A 13,729-nucleotide genomic window follows, 5' to 3' on the forward strand; every position below is an offset into this window, starting at 1 on the left:
TTATTTGTAAAATAATATTTGAAGGAAAAAGAAAGGTTAGGCATCATGACATTGCTTCGCCAATGGGATTAACTTGACCCCACCAATCTCGAGAACATGCTGAGACCCAACTCTTCTTTTCCCTTTTAAAATTGCGGAAATCAAAATTTATAAAAAGATAACTAATGCATTAATTCTATTTTTATTTATTTCATCTTCATTAATATTTCAACATTTTTGGTTTAGGTATATTTATTTACCATAAATATGAGCTGTCAAAGGGTTCAGTTTAGGCGGCCTAATATACTGTTTTTCATTTTACATTGCATCATCAAGTTTAGGGTGAGATCGGGTAATGCTACTATGGGTGTCTTAGTGAGAGGTTGGGAAAGAGAGCGATATTTGGGTATAGTCGTAATTTAGGTGTCAGTCCAGTTTTAGAAACAGAACTTCAAGTGATTCTTGATGGGTTCAAAACGTCTTGGGAGGAAGGGGTGTGTCCGACTGGTAATTGAAGGCGATAGAAAATCAACGGTTGGTTTAATTCATGGGACCACCAAAGCTGAGTTTGAAAATTTGCAATTGGATGAAGAGGAACTGACAAGATAAGATTTGATATGTGCCATGAACGACAAATGCTAACGAGATTTCACTTCTTCATTCACCCTATTCGGTGGTGCAAGATGAAATGATATGAGATAAGTATTAAGTAACCCAATTTTTTTTTAACTTTTTTGATTGGGTCTTGCAGTTCAACTTCCTCGAAATTTATAAAAATAACTTCAACCAGCATCGCTAAATAATCACCATTTTTGTTTTATTTAGCCAAAGTCAAACATGAATTCAAGTTAGTATTCCTTTAAAAAAAATAAAATCAAATGACACCTCGTTAAGGTAAAGTTAAGGCGGTGATTAAAGAAGGATTTTCAGAATTTGTTATACAAATTCATATTAGCCCGGCCGAAATATATATTATTCTTAAAATTTCAGTTCGTGCCAAACCCAGCCAATTTGAAGTAAAATTAACCTGATCCTCAACTTTGAGTTAATTTATATATATGTATTTTATTTTAATATTTACTATATCCCTATTCAACATTTATCTATCTCTTGACTTTGATTCTAAAATTTCTTTTAATTAATTACATATATTAAATGCGAAATTATTTGATACACTGCTAGTGGAGTTTTTAGACTCCACTAACAGGTTCAAGAGGTTGAAAAGTGTTATAGTAAAATATTAAAAATAAATATTTTAAAAAAGAGATATGTGTCAAATTTTCAAGTCTACTTACGGAATAAAAAAATATACTAGTGTATCAAATACAAACCCATATTAAATAAGTTTTTTTATTTTAATGTTCTTTCATTCGATGTAAAGATAATTTAAAAAGGCATTTTAATTTTTTTGGCCCTCCAACTTTACCAAAAAAAGTTATTTAGCTTTCAAATTTAATTTTCCATCACTTTTAGCCCTTAAACTTGTATTTTTTGTCAAATTATCCAAAAATAGATGGAAAAGTTAACGCTTGTTAACGTTGCTGACATGACATACATGTGGATTGCCACGAGAATGACATACCAATATTAATTAAATTTTCAAAACTTTAAAATATTAAAAAAGGTTTTTTATATTTTAATAATTTTAATTTTTTAATTTTAAAAATAATTTATATATATTTGAATTTTCTAAATTTAAAAATTAATTAAATGATGCCGTGTCATCCACTTGACAATCCATGAGTATGACATATTAATAAAGTTAAAAAATTAACTTTTTCATCTATTTTAAGATAGTTTGACAAAAAAATACAAATTAAAAAATTAAAATAAAACAAAAAACTATTTAAATAATAAATTTATAAACACATGTTAAATTTAATAATATTTGTATTATAAATTTAATATTTATTAAAGATATTTTATTTAAATATTTAATAAAATATTTTATTTTGAAACAAATTTAAAATATTTGTATTTAATAATATTTAAAATAAATATTTGTATTTTATTAAATTATTTAAGGGTAAATTACACCAACAGTCACTCAATAGTGTAGCTGACAAAATAGTTATTCAGGTTTCAATTCAGCCACTCAACTTTCAAAAAATAATAAAACAGTCACCACTAACCGTTTTCCGTTACGTCTGTAACAGAGCTATCCTTTTCCGTTATTCACTTAACAGAAATGCCATTTTCCATCCCTCTCCCATCCCCATCCCCCTCACTTTTCCCCACCATCCTTCCCTTATCACAAACCGCTTTACTTTTTGTAGACCTCCCAACCATTGCCCTCTCCTTCTCTTCCCCCCTATTCCTTCTTCACCATCATCCCCAAGGAAATTAACCCCAAGAAGGCAGTAAAAGTGTGGCCACAAAGACCGGACCTTTACGCCATATGCACCATGCTTGCACGCTGAATGTTACCACATTTCCAAAGCCTAAAACAAAATTGGTCTCAATTACAAAGCTTCGATTTGCCAAAATGACAAAGTTAACATGGGGAGTTGCAGTTTGCTTACTGAGTAGACCACAGAAATGAGCTCGATATCAAGACTCAACATCCAAGCGTTTGGGTCTCTTTTAAAATCAAAGTAACCAATACAGATTGAATAGACCCAAAGAGGCAATAGAATAAAACCAGGGTTATCTCTGATGGATACCTTTCAGAACTGCAACCTTCAAATTTAGTAGGGAAAGTATCAATTGAAGTAGCCAAAGCATTGTGGATTATGAAATAGCATATAAATTACCTGACTAACGATTTTGCTGAAATTGACAAACAGGCAGTAGCGATATATAGGCCATTATGAGCCAATTGTTAAATGTGTTAACATGGTAGAAGGAGATGGGTGTAAATGCGGTTGAATTCGTGGAGAAAGTATTGGCATAGCAGCAAAGATCAAAGACAGCTGATTATGCCTTATACTACAAAAACAAATGGCATAGCAGCAGACGAACCTGAAGATAACAGTAAGCAAGAAAGTGAAAGTTGGGAATAAGTTGGCAAGAGCAGAAGCAAGGGTTGGAGAGCTGTATCTTACATCAATGATTACACAGTTTTGCATCAAAGTGATCCTGTAAAAAAGCCCAGTTTTATTACCAATTTTTCACCAATAAAGGAATTATTGAACTCTGTTTAGATTTAATTACATACCCAACAATGCTTAAGCAGAAAATTTGCACAAAAAAGTTAAAGTAATTGGTGGGTGCTTTTTCTTGCATATAAAGAAGTCCCAAAAAAGAAATAAATACCATTAATTACTCATCCATGGATTTAATTGATAGATAGATTAGAATCTTGTGAAGGAAAAAGTTGCTGGAAGAAGAATGAGAGAAGCCAAAGCATTTGAGTAGACAACAAGGACAAAGTGGCTCATTCCTTTGGACATGACAGCTTTGCTAAGGGTAAGAGAAATGGTGGTAAAGAAGGAATAGAGAGAAAATGTGGAGAGGGCAATGGTGGGGAAGTTTGCAAAAAAGTAAAGGTGTATGTGATAGGGGGAGGGATGGTGGGGAAGAGGGAGGGGATGGGAGATGGATAGAAAGTGGCATTTCTGTTAAGTGAATAACGGAAAAGGGTAGCTTCGTTACAGACGTAATGGTAAACGATTAGTGGTGACTGTTTTTGTAATGGCCTAAATTCAAGGTTATCGGAATAGTGGTTTCATAACCACAAATTCGATTTAAGGAGAAATTTATTTCAATATTTTTCATGAAAATTGATATGATAGAAAAATCGTATGAAACTATTGATAGAAAAATTTTACCGATTTAGTGGTTAGTTAGAAAAAGAAATTATTGAAGAAATTGGGTAAAAACAAGGTATCGGGACCTCTATCTCGTAAAACTGAGTCAAAAATAATTCTATAAATATTTATGAAATGTTAGTAATGTGGTATTAAAATTCCGTTAGGAAATTTTAATGTTTGGATAGTTAATTAAATGAAAAGACTAAATTGTTAAAGGTGTAAAAGTGGATGGGATGATTAAATAGCTTAAGTGTCTAATGAGAGAGGATTTAAAAGAAAATTAGACCCAAATTTATTTGGGCTGGACGGCAAGGGTATGAAATCAGCAGGAAAATTGATAAATTAAGGGCAAAATTGGAATATTGCAAAATTAACTAAATAAAACTAGGACTAAATAGAAAATATCTAGATTTCTCTTTATTTCTCTTCAATTCCAGCAGCTAAAAATGCCATAGGAGGGTTCTCTAAGCTGGTATTTCATAATTTTTGCACCAAGTGAGTTAATCCTTGCCTTTTTCTTGTAATTTTTGTGTTTCTAAGACTTTTACAACTAGGTCTTACTATTAAATTCATTAGTTTTTGATTTCATGGATGAAATTGAAAGTCACCATGGTTGAGTGATGTAATTTTGTGATGAAATAGAATGAAATTAAAGCTTTAATTTGTTTATGAGATGATTTTATTAGGTAATTTCAATAGAAATTGATTTTTAAGACCTAATTGTGAAAATGTTTGGAATTAAAGTCTATTGCTGAAATTTTGATCCCTAAAGGTTGTAAACTGGTTTAAGGTGATAGAATAAATGTTAATTGATAAAATCAGCTCAATTGAGAGGCTAATTGAGTAGGGACGAAATTATCATTTATTAAAAGCTTAGGGGAAAAATGGTAATAAACAGCTTGCACAAAAATAGTTTGGACAGCAGCAGTAGACTAACTTTGAAAAATCACCATAAATATTATAAATCTAATTAGAAGATGAAAAAAATATGGAATTAAAGATTATTGAGTCTAGTTTCTCATAGAAGAAATAGTGTAAGCAATGGATTTGTAAATTTTGAGATATAATAAATTTTGTGAGACAAGGTCAAAATGAATTCGGGTTCCCCTATTTTGACTTTGAAAAATCATAAAAAATTCAATAAAAATAATTAGGGGCTTAAATGTATATGTCTAAAATCCTTAATGATTCTATTTTTAAGAGAAACAAACAAGAACATAATTTGAATCCTGTATGAAGAGATAATTAATTTTTAGTGAAGAAGGGTCAGAACTGTCAGACAGAAGAATAGGGGTGACTTTAAAGAATAAAATGTACTTATTTGCTAAACCAAAAATTATGAAAATTTTATGGTAAGAATATATATGAGTCTAGTTTTAGGGAAAGTTAACGGATCTTAATTTGAGTTCCGTATCTCAAGTTATAAATAATTTAGTGACTATGACTCAAATAGACAGATTTGAATAAACTATAAATAATTATAATTGAATTATAGAGAATGTTGCATATGAACATGAAATGTATTAAATTGATAATTAAATTTATTTATTTAGATCCAGAAGATTCAAATACGAAGCTAGATCGAGGAAAGGAAAAAGTTCAGGATTAGTAGATTTTTGTACATAAACAAGTATCAAGGTAAGTTCATGTAACTTGAATTATATTCTTAAATGCTTGAAATGTATGTTATTGATGTGAATATGATTTGAAAGCTCATTGTATGAAATTTATGAAACATTGATATATTTGAATGAAAGGAAATTTCGATGGATCTCTGAAAAGGAATTGACAGTAAAAGGATCTAGCCCGGACGGGTGATCCTATCCTAATATAGCCCTCCCGAAGAATATGTGAAAAATGGATTTAGCCCGGACGGGTAATCCGAATTAGGGTCTGAATTTAGCCTGGACTGGTAATTCAGATCCAAGCTCATTAGAGTAATTGTCGTTGCAGGAGATTTAGCCTGGACTGGTAATCCCGACAATACTCTATGAGTTTATATTACAGGGGATTTAGTCTGGACTGGTAATCCCGCTGTAAGGATGAGGTTCGCGGGAGTGTGCTCTCTGAAATGGAAATGTGCGCACATGAATATGAATTGACGGACCCGGAAATGTACACTAAAAGTGTACCTCTGAAAATCCATCGAAAATTCCAAGAAATCCAACGGGATAAATATAAAAATATATATATAAGGAAATGGAAATCATGTATTGATGAGCTCATCAATCATAGTATATATTATTGGTACATGGAAATTATTGTACTAACTTGAATGTTGAGTTTGTGCATGTTAGGGTAATAATGCATTGAATGGACATAGGAATGTTTATTATATTGTATTGAAAATATTAGGTAAGTATAATTCTTATTACATGAGCTTACTAAGCACAAGGTGCTTACCCTGTTTCCTTTTCCCCTGTTTTGTAGTGTTAAGAGCTCGGAGGTCGGATTTGGTAAGAGACACATCAAGCTATCAACCTCAGGATTTCGGTATATAAAAAAAAACTTTATTTTGGAAATCAATGGCATGTATAAGCTAATAAAGTAAATGATTCTGTGAAATGAATGTAAGGTCAGCCAATGGTATGGCTAACAAACCTGGTTTTGGGTATGTGATGACGTTATTTTATAAATATGCATGAATTTATCTTGAAAATATGTTGAATTGGATTGGTTGATATGGATTGTTTTTTGTTTAAAATTTCAGGGAAGGTTAGATATCTATAAATGGGTTAAATTGAGTTAAAAAAAATTAATTCGTAAACTCTGATAATACTTCGTACCCTATTCCGGCAATGAATACGGGTAGGGGTATTACAGTATTGTTATTTTTTGAAAGTTGAGTGACTGAATCACTACAAGAAAAAAACTTTTAGCGGCGCTTTTTTTAGCCTTTAGCTGCGCTTTTCAAAACGCCGCAAAAATGCCGCTATAGGTAATGCCACAAAAATTTGTGACGTTTATTTAAAAAAGCGCCGCTAAAAGTCATGGCTTTTAGCGGCGCTTTTTTAAATAAACGCTGCTAATTTTGGCAGATTTTTAGTATTTTTTTCACCAATATCCATCCCTTTTTGCATTAAAATCCAACCAAATACAACAAATATAGTATAAAATGCAGCCAAAAACATCAAATTTAGCATAAAAAATACAACAAAAAACATTAATTCTAAATGATACTTCAAATTTAACGAAAGATATATGATATAATTAATAAATAAAGTATAATTTAAAATATTCTTACAATAATGTTAAACGTGACAAAATTAAAAACATTCTTACAATTAGAAAACTAATGTCTATGATGGCGGCTTTTGCGATTGCTGAAACATCTGCATCATCTGCTGAAGCTGTAGCTGGAGGTCATCGTACTTTTTGCTCTGCTCTGCTGCCATCGCTGCTGCCTCTGCCTCCCTCACTCGTGCCTCTGCCTCCCTCGCTGCTGCCGCTGCCTCCCTCTCTGCTGCCTCCGCTCTAAGTTGTTGTTGGAGTTCTTCATATTTTCGTTGAACCTCGGCAATTTGCTCAACCGTGTTCGCTTGCATCTGAGCTATCTGGTCTCTTAACCTCTGAACTTCAGCTTGAGCTTGACTTTCGGAAGGCATGTATTGCTAGGAGCCGGAACCAAAATATTGGGTCGGGTTAACACCAGATCCTTGAAATTGAACCCGACAATACCTTTCAGGACCCAAAACTTCAGTGATAATTCTGTTATCAATGTTCTCAAGATTAACAGAACTATCAGTCGAAGCAATCGCTTCATATTCGCCTTCTTCTCCTTTAGTTTCTCCTAAAAAATCAATTAAAGAGTTAGAAACGAAATATATAATAAAAAGAAATGCAACATAACTTAACATTATTTCAAACTACTAATGATGAATTGAATTAAACAATTATAATTAAACATTATAAATATTTTGTGACAGCCCTAAATTGACCCTAGTCGGGAACTGGTTTCGGGACCACAAAACCGAGTCATAAAAATAATTAACCGTTATTTTCTATGCTTATTGTGCGTGAACATGCATGTGTGAAAGTTCCAATCTTTAATTTATTCATTTGAATGTGAATTTATTTAATAGGACTTATATGAGACATTTTTAAAATGTGATAGGTTAATGTGTAAGGGTCTATTAATGCATGTTATAAAAGTATGGACTTGCATGTCAAATTGTCCATTTTAGTTAGTGGCCGGCGATGTTGTTAATTATTATATAACATATATATATTATATTAGCATTATTTCTATTATATGGTTTTATAATATAGAATAAGGTTATTAAAGATAGAAAATGGGTGAAGAAAAAAAAGAAGAAGAAGAATTCATCTTTACTTCCTTCTAGCGAAAATAAGAGAGCAAGAGAGGAAATAGCTTAAGTCTTTCGGTCACCTTTGGGCTGGAAATTAAGGTAAGAAATTCAAGTTAATTTTCTTTTTAAATCTTAGCATAGTTTAAGCTAGATCTTAAGTTCCTTACTTAGCCCATGCCAAAATTTTGAAGTTGATGGTGATATGAACATTCGGCTATGGAAGATGTTAAAGAGAATGGTTGTAATGTTATATATATTTTGATAGTATATTAGATGGTTTGAGATTTGAGCTAGTTACATGTGCTATTATGAAGATTTATGGGTGTTTTAGAATCGGCCTAAGTGTTTTAGTCATTAATATATATATTGCCGAATGTATGCTTAAGGAATTGGTTAAGTACATTGTTGTTAAATGCTTGTTGTTTTTGTATAATTGTTGCCTAGCTACTAAATGAACTTAGGGTATTATAGATAAGTTTAAGAGTGGCATAATTGAAATGAAGTTTGCTTGTGCCGAATGTGATTTTAGTGCATGAATTAGGAGTTTAATTTCATTCGGTAACTCATACCAAATTGGGAGATAGTATTAAACATTAGTATTATTTGTTAAATAATTGAAGTGAGCTTTAAATGGTTGTTTTGCTTATAATGGCCGAATGTGAACTTAAGTTTTGAATTACAATTGAAGCTTGTTAGTCAGTTGATGATGTCCTTTGATAGCCCTTTTGATATTCGGCCATTGTTAAGGAATTTTGAATTGGTTATAAATTTCTATGTTTTAATTAGCAAATTGAATTTGAGCTAATTATATATGATGATATGCTCTAAACTCAAATGGTAAGTTCTTAAGTGTTTGGACTTGGAAATTTAAGAGCAAATTGTAATAATCTGCTTAGGACAGCAGCAGTAGCGTGATTTTTGAAAATCACCATGAATTTTTGGAGTGGAATTAGAGACTGAATAAAATATGTAATCAAAGCTCAATGAGTCTAGTTTCTTATAAATAAACAGTGCAAGCAAAGAAATTTCCTATAGAGAGATATTTAAAGTTGTGTGTGACAGTGTCAGAATGAATCCGAAATCCCCTGTTCTGTTTTTAGAAAATCATTATAAATAGTACAAAAATTTTTATAAGATAAAATTTATATTCTTAGACTCCTTAATGAGTCTAGTTTTAAATGAAATAAACAAGAACATATTTTGAAATCTGTACAATGAGAAATTTGATTCGTAGTGAAGAGTGGTCAGTATAGTCAAACAGTGAAATAGGGGAAACTTTAATAAAATTATGGTTTTGATTAGCCAAACCAAAAATCCTGAAAATTTTATGGATAAAAGATAAATGAGTCTATTTTCAAGGAAAATTTACAGAAACTGATTTAGAGTTTCCTAGCTCCAGTTATAAATAATTTAATGACTGTTGCTCAGGAAGTCAGCTTATAGTGAAATTGTGATTATATTGTAAACATTGATAAAAAAAAATTTGCTAATGAATTGCTTATTGATTTCTTATAAGCTTACTATAATCTGTATGTGTGAAATTCGAATATATATGTATTATATTCTGAAAATAATATTTGAATAGTCGATTAATGATTAGTTTAAAATTTGTTGAATTAAAGCTCAAGAGCATAGGAGGGCAACTTCGAATAAGGGAAAAGAGAAAGTAACCGAGTAACCATTTCGCAACCGTTCAAATATATCCGAGGTAAGTTTTAAGTAGTTTCCTTTAGCATATAGTTGACGATACCACTATAAGAGTATAGTAGGTAAAATGTGATCTTTGGCTTGCACTTGAATTAAGATGTATAATAGATAATGCATGTATATGACTTATAGTTTGATGGCCACTTTGAATTTAAGATTAAATGATGAATAGAATGAGCGATATGAGATATAACCATTGAGCTGAAATGTGAATGATGATGTGCGTATCGAGTTTATACTCGAATGTAATATACGACTATTAAATGATAAGGTGACTGACATGTGTTATGATCAAATGAGTATGAGATTGGAAATATCCGGACATGAGATCCGCAGGCTATATGCTAGAAATATATCCGGACATGAGATCCGCAGGCTATATGCTAGAAATATATCTGGACTTGAGGTCCGCAGGCTACGTGCTGGGAAAATATCCGGGTTAAAGACCTGCAGGCTTGCGCTAGTAATGTATTCCGAGCTCTAAGATTTGACAGAACCGATGCCAGTAAGTTAAATAAGATTTCGACTTCGAATATTAGTAGTAAACATCGTTGCATAAGTATTATATGTTTTACATGTTAATGTTCGTGTTATGTGCTTATATTTGAATTGATTTTTTTAAAGTGATTTAATAGCATCAAAGCACGAAATATATATATATGTGTGTGTGTATGTGTGTGTGTGTGTGTGCGAATGAATTCGATATTTGAGAATAAGACAATAATATAATTGGTTAATGTAAGTCTCCATATGAAACAATGTGATTAAAGGTATTAGTATAATCTATGTAAATAGTGAAATATGTGCAAGAAGTCTTGTGTATACATACATACATATTCGGCCAAGGGGTTTGTAACTAATGTACTGATGTATATTTGGTCAAGTGAATTACAATTAGAATACAAGTTTTGTGATACTCAATGTTCAATTTTAATGATGAGCATTAATAGTATGAATTGCTTAAAACTTACTAAGCCTCGAAAGCTTACTTTGTTTCTTATTTCTTTGTTTTATAGATTGTTGATTTTGGCTATCGACTAGGGGATCGTCAGCAGTTCTTCATACTATCTATCTTTTTGGTACAATTATATTTTGGACTCGATATGTCATGTATAGGTTGGACTGTTGACACAAAAAACAAAAAAAATATGTTTTGAAATTGTAATTATCTTGGCCGTATAAAAATGACACTTATGACTTATAAATCTGTATGTATTTAGTTCGATTTATACTTGTGTTGGTAGATTATGTGATTGAAATTAAATGTTTAGCTTGGTAATACCTCATAGCCTATACCGGCAATCGGACACGGGCTAGGGGTGTTACATATTTAGAATAAATCAAATATTATTAAGTAAATATACCATAATTTCTCCAGCTTCGGATGTCATAGGAGATCTATCTTTCTTCCTATGCGTAATCTCAAAAAGCTGAAGGTGTCTGATTTTTTGTCCAGATTTGACTTCCTACAATATAGTAGTAAAAATATTATTTAATAGTAGAAAGTTATTAATATTTGAAAGAATTAATAAATACATAGTACCTCGGCCTCAGCTACAGAAGCAAAACTTCTCGACCCTACTGTGTGCGTGAATTTTTGTTTTTGCCTACTGTTTGTTCTAACTCGCTCACGGTCCCACATAATGAAATTATTATTACGTATATAGTAAACACTATATATAAGAGTTTGGAAATACGTAATACCTCTCCTTTCTTTGAATTTTAGAATCTAACCGCATCTTCTCATTGGTACCTCAGCATTCCCGGCGGGATATTTCTCAATTTTTCCTCGAGGCTTATGTCTTTCTTAAAATATTGTTTTTTTAAAGTGCTTTTATTGTCTCTCTATTTTTTACCTAATGCCTTCTTGATATAATCATCGGAGACCTCTAAAGAAAACCTCTCCTAAAAAAACACAAGTTTAGAATGTAAATATAAATGAAACTTAAACCAAAGTATTATAAATTACATTCACATTTTGTTACCTTAATATTAGCGAGAGCCTGATTTTTGTTGCTATTAGGCATGTGATGCCATGATTCGTAGTTAATGGGCAACATATTGGCATTTCGTGCTAAAATGCCCAAATAGCCTACTAAAAGTCGAGCTTCAGATCCAACAGGCTAACCATGAGTATTTCTACTTACTTTGACACGCGCGATAGTATCTAAGTCATATAAATCTCTAAGCAGCGTACGTCTTCGAACTCTGCGCGTCCCACCACTTTCAGCTGAAAAATGATATACTATAATTATATTAAAATTGACAAATAAATCAATAATAAAAGTCAACACATGTAAAATGAACTTAACATTACTTTGAAATTCTTCAGGCTCGTCAAGTGTCTCCGGCACATTCGAAGATCCAACAACTGTCTGCTGTTCACTATTTCCTTCTTTCGAATTTGGAGTATTTTAGACAATACTTAAATTTCGTAATCTTCTTCTACGCATTTTTCCTGCAATACACATAAAATAGTTAAAGTTTTAGTAACAAATTACAACAATAATAGTACATATAAAATAGTTAAATTATATGACATGACCAAGATTAAAATTATAATATTACATATAATTAAAAAATCGTAAAATCTTACTGCATCATTATTCGTAAATATCTTCATCCACATCATGTCGAACCCATTGATGTTGTGTACTAGTACTAGGGATATTTTCATCTAAGTTTTGTTCTGGAAAAGGTAATGTTTCTGATATTTCGACGATGTCATCTCTACTTCCATTACCCATGTCAAACAAGTCTCTAGGGGTGTTCCGGAGTACAACATACCAATCCTCATCATTTGGATCTTTCGAATAAAAAACTTGTTTCACTTGAGATGAAAATACATATGGCTCGTCCATCAATTGTTGTCCAGTGTGAATCAAGCGAGAGAAATTCACCATTGTAAAACAAAATTCATCTTTTTTAATTCCTCGAACTGTATTAACATCAGCCCAATCACACCGAAATAAGACAACTTTCCATCTGCCATAGTAATCCAACTCAATAATGTCGGTAAGAAGTCCGTAATACTCCACATTACCCTCAATCGGATTACTGTCCCTAGCACTAGTATAACTTGTAATTGAAGAATTAACAACAACTCCACAATTTTGAGTTCTCCTCATTCTCTCGCGATACTTTGTATGAAATCTGTATCCATTGATGAGGAAGGCACTATATCTTTTTATTACTCTGTTCGGACCTTGGGAAAGCCATTTAACTTCGTCATTGACGTCCTTTCCATTCCAAACCTATTGAATCAAAAGTAAATTGAATAATTATAAATGTATTATGTAAAATTTCGCGATTATATGTAACTTATTAACTTTAGTTACATACCGTTTGGCTTAACCATTCATGAAAAGATTCTGTGAATAACTTATTAATCTCTCGATGTTGTAATCTTTGAGAGCGTGCACGAGATCTCAAAATTTGTTTGTACTCACTATGTTGAAAACAAGTTTAATTGGTTAGAAGATAAACAAATCAAAACGACAAATATATGAGGAAATTTTAGAACTTACTTGCGTAAAGGTTCAACTAAATCGTGGTGAAAAAGTACATATCGACGTGCTTGTATCCACGATATATCATCTAATTCTACAATTTCAACTTTGTCAATTGGTTCTCCATAACTTTGGAATAAATAAGTTTCGGCCAAGTTATGATCATTGAGCCCAGCATTTCTACTTGCTCTATTTAATCGTGTTTCAACATCTTCTAAATATCTAGAACAGAAGGTCATGCACTCCTCTGCCAAGTAGCCTTCAGCAATTGATCCTTCTGGATAACGCTTATTGCGACAATATGACTTCAATTTGCTTAGGAACCTAAACACGATATACAATATTTATCAAAAGCTGTAACTAAATGTATAAAGGTGAATGAATGAATACTTGAGAAATAAATTAGCACCTTTCTATAGGATACATCCATCGATAAAAAACTGGTCCACCGAGTATTGCTTCGTGAGGGAGA

General features: G+C 31.8%; 1 long non-coding RNA gene across 1 annotated transcript; it reads right to left on the reverse strand.

Annotated features, from left to right (window-relative positions):
* Positions 1-10,885: 10,885 nt before the first annotated feature.
* Positions 10,886-13,075, reverse strand: LOC121223236 (uncharacterized). Its single transcript, XR_005920578.1, has 4 exons — positions 12,345-13,075; positions 12,066-12,206; positions 11,734-11,978; positions 10,886-11,214 (listed from the first exon to the last, which is right to left on the reverse strand). It is a non-coding gene; the product is annotated as an uncharacterized lncRNA (long non-coding RNA).
* Between the last annotated feature and the right edge of the window lie 654 nt (positions 13,076-13,729).

The sequence above is a fragment of the Gossypium hirsutum genome, chromosome A01 (genome assembly GCF_007990345.1).
Source record: "Gossypium hirsutum isolate 1008001.06 chromosome A01, Gossypium_hirsutum_v2.1, whole genome shotgun sequence".
Taxonomy (NCBI): domain Eukaryota; kingdom Viridiplantae; phylum Streptophyta; class Magnoliopsida; order Malvales; family Malvaceae; genus Gossypium; species Gossypium hirsutum.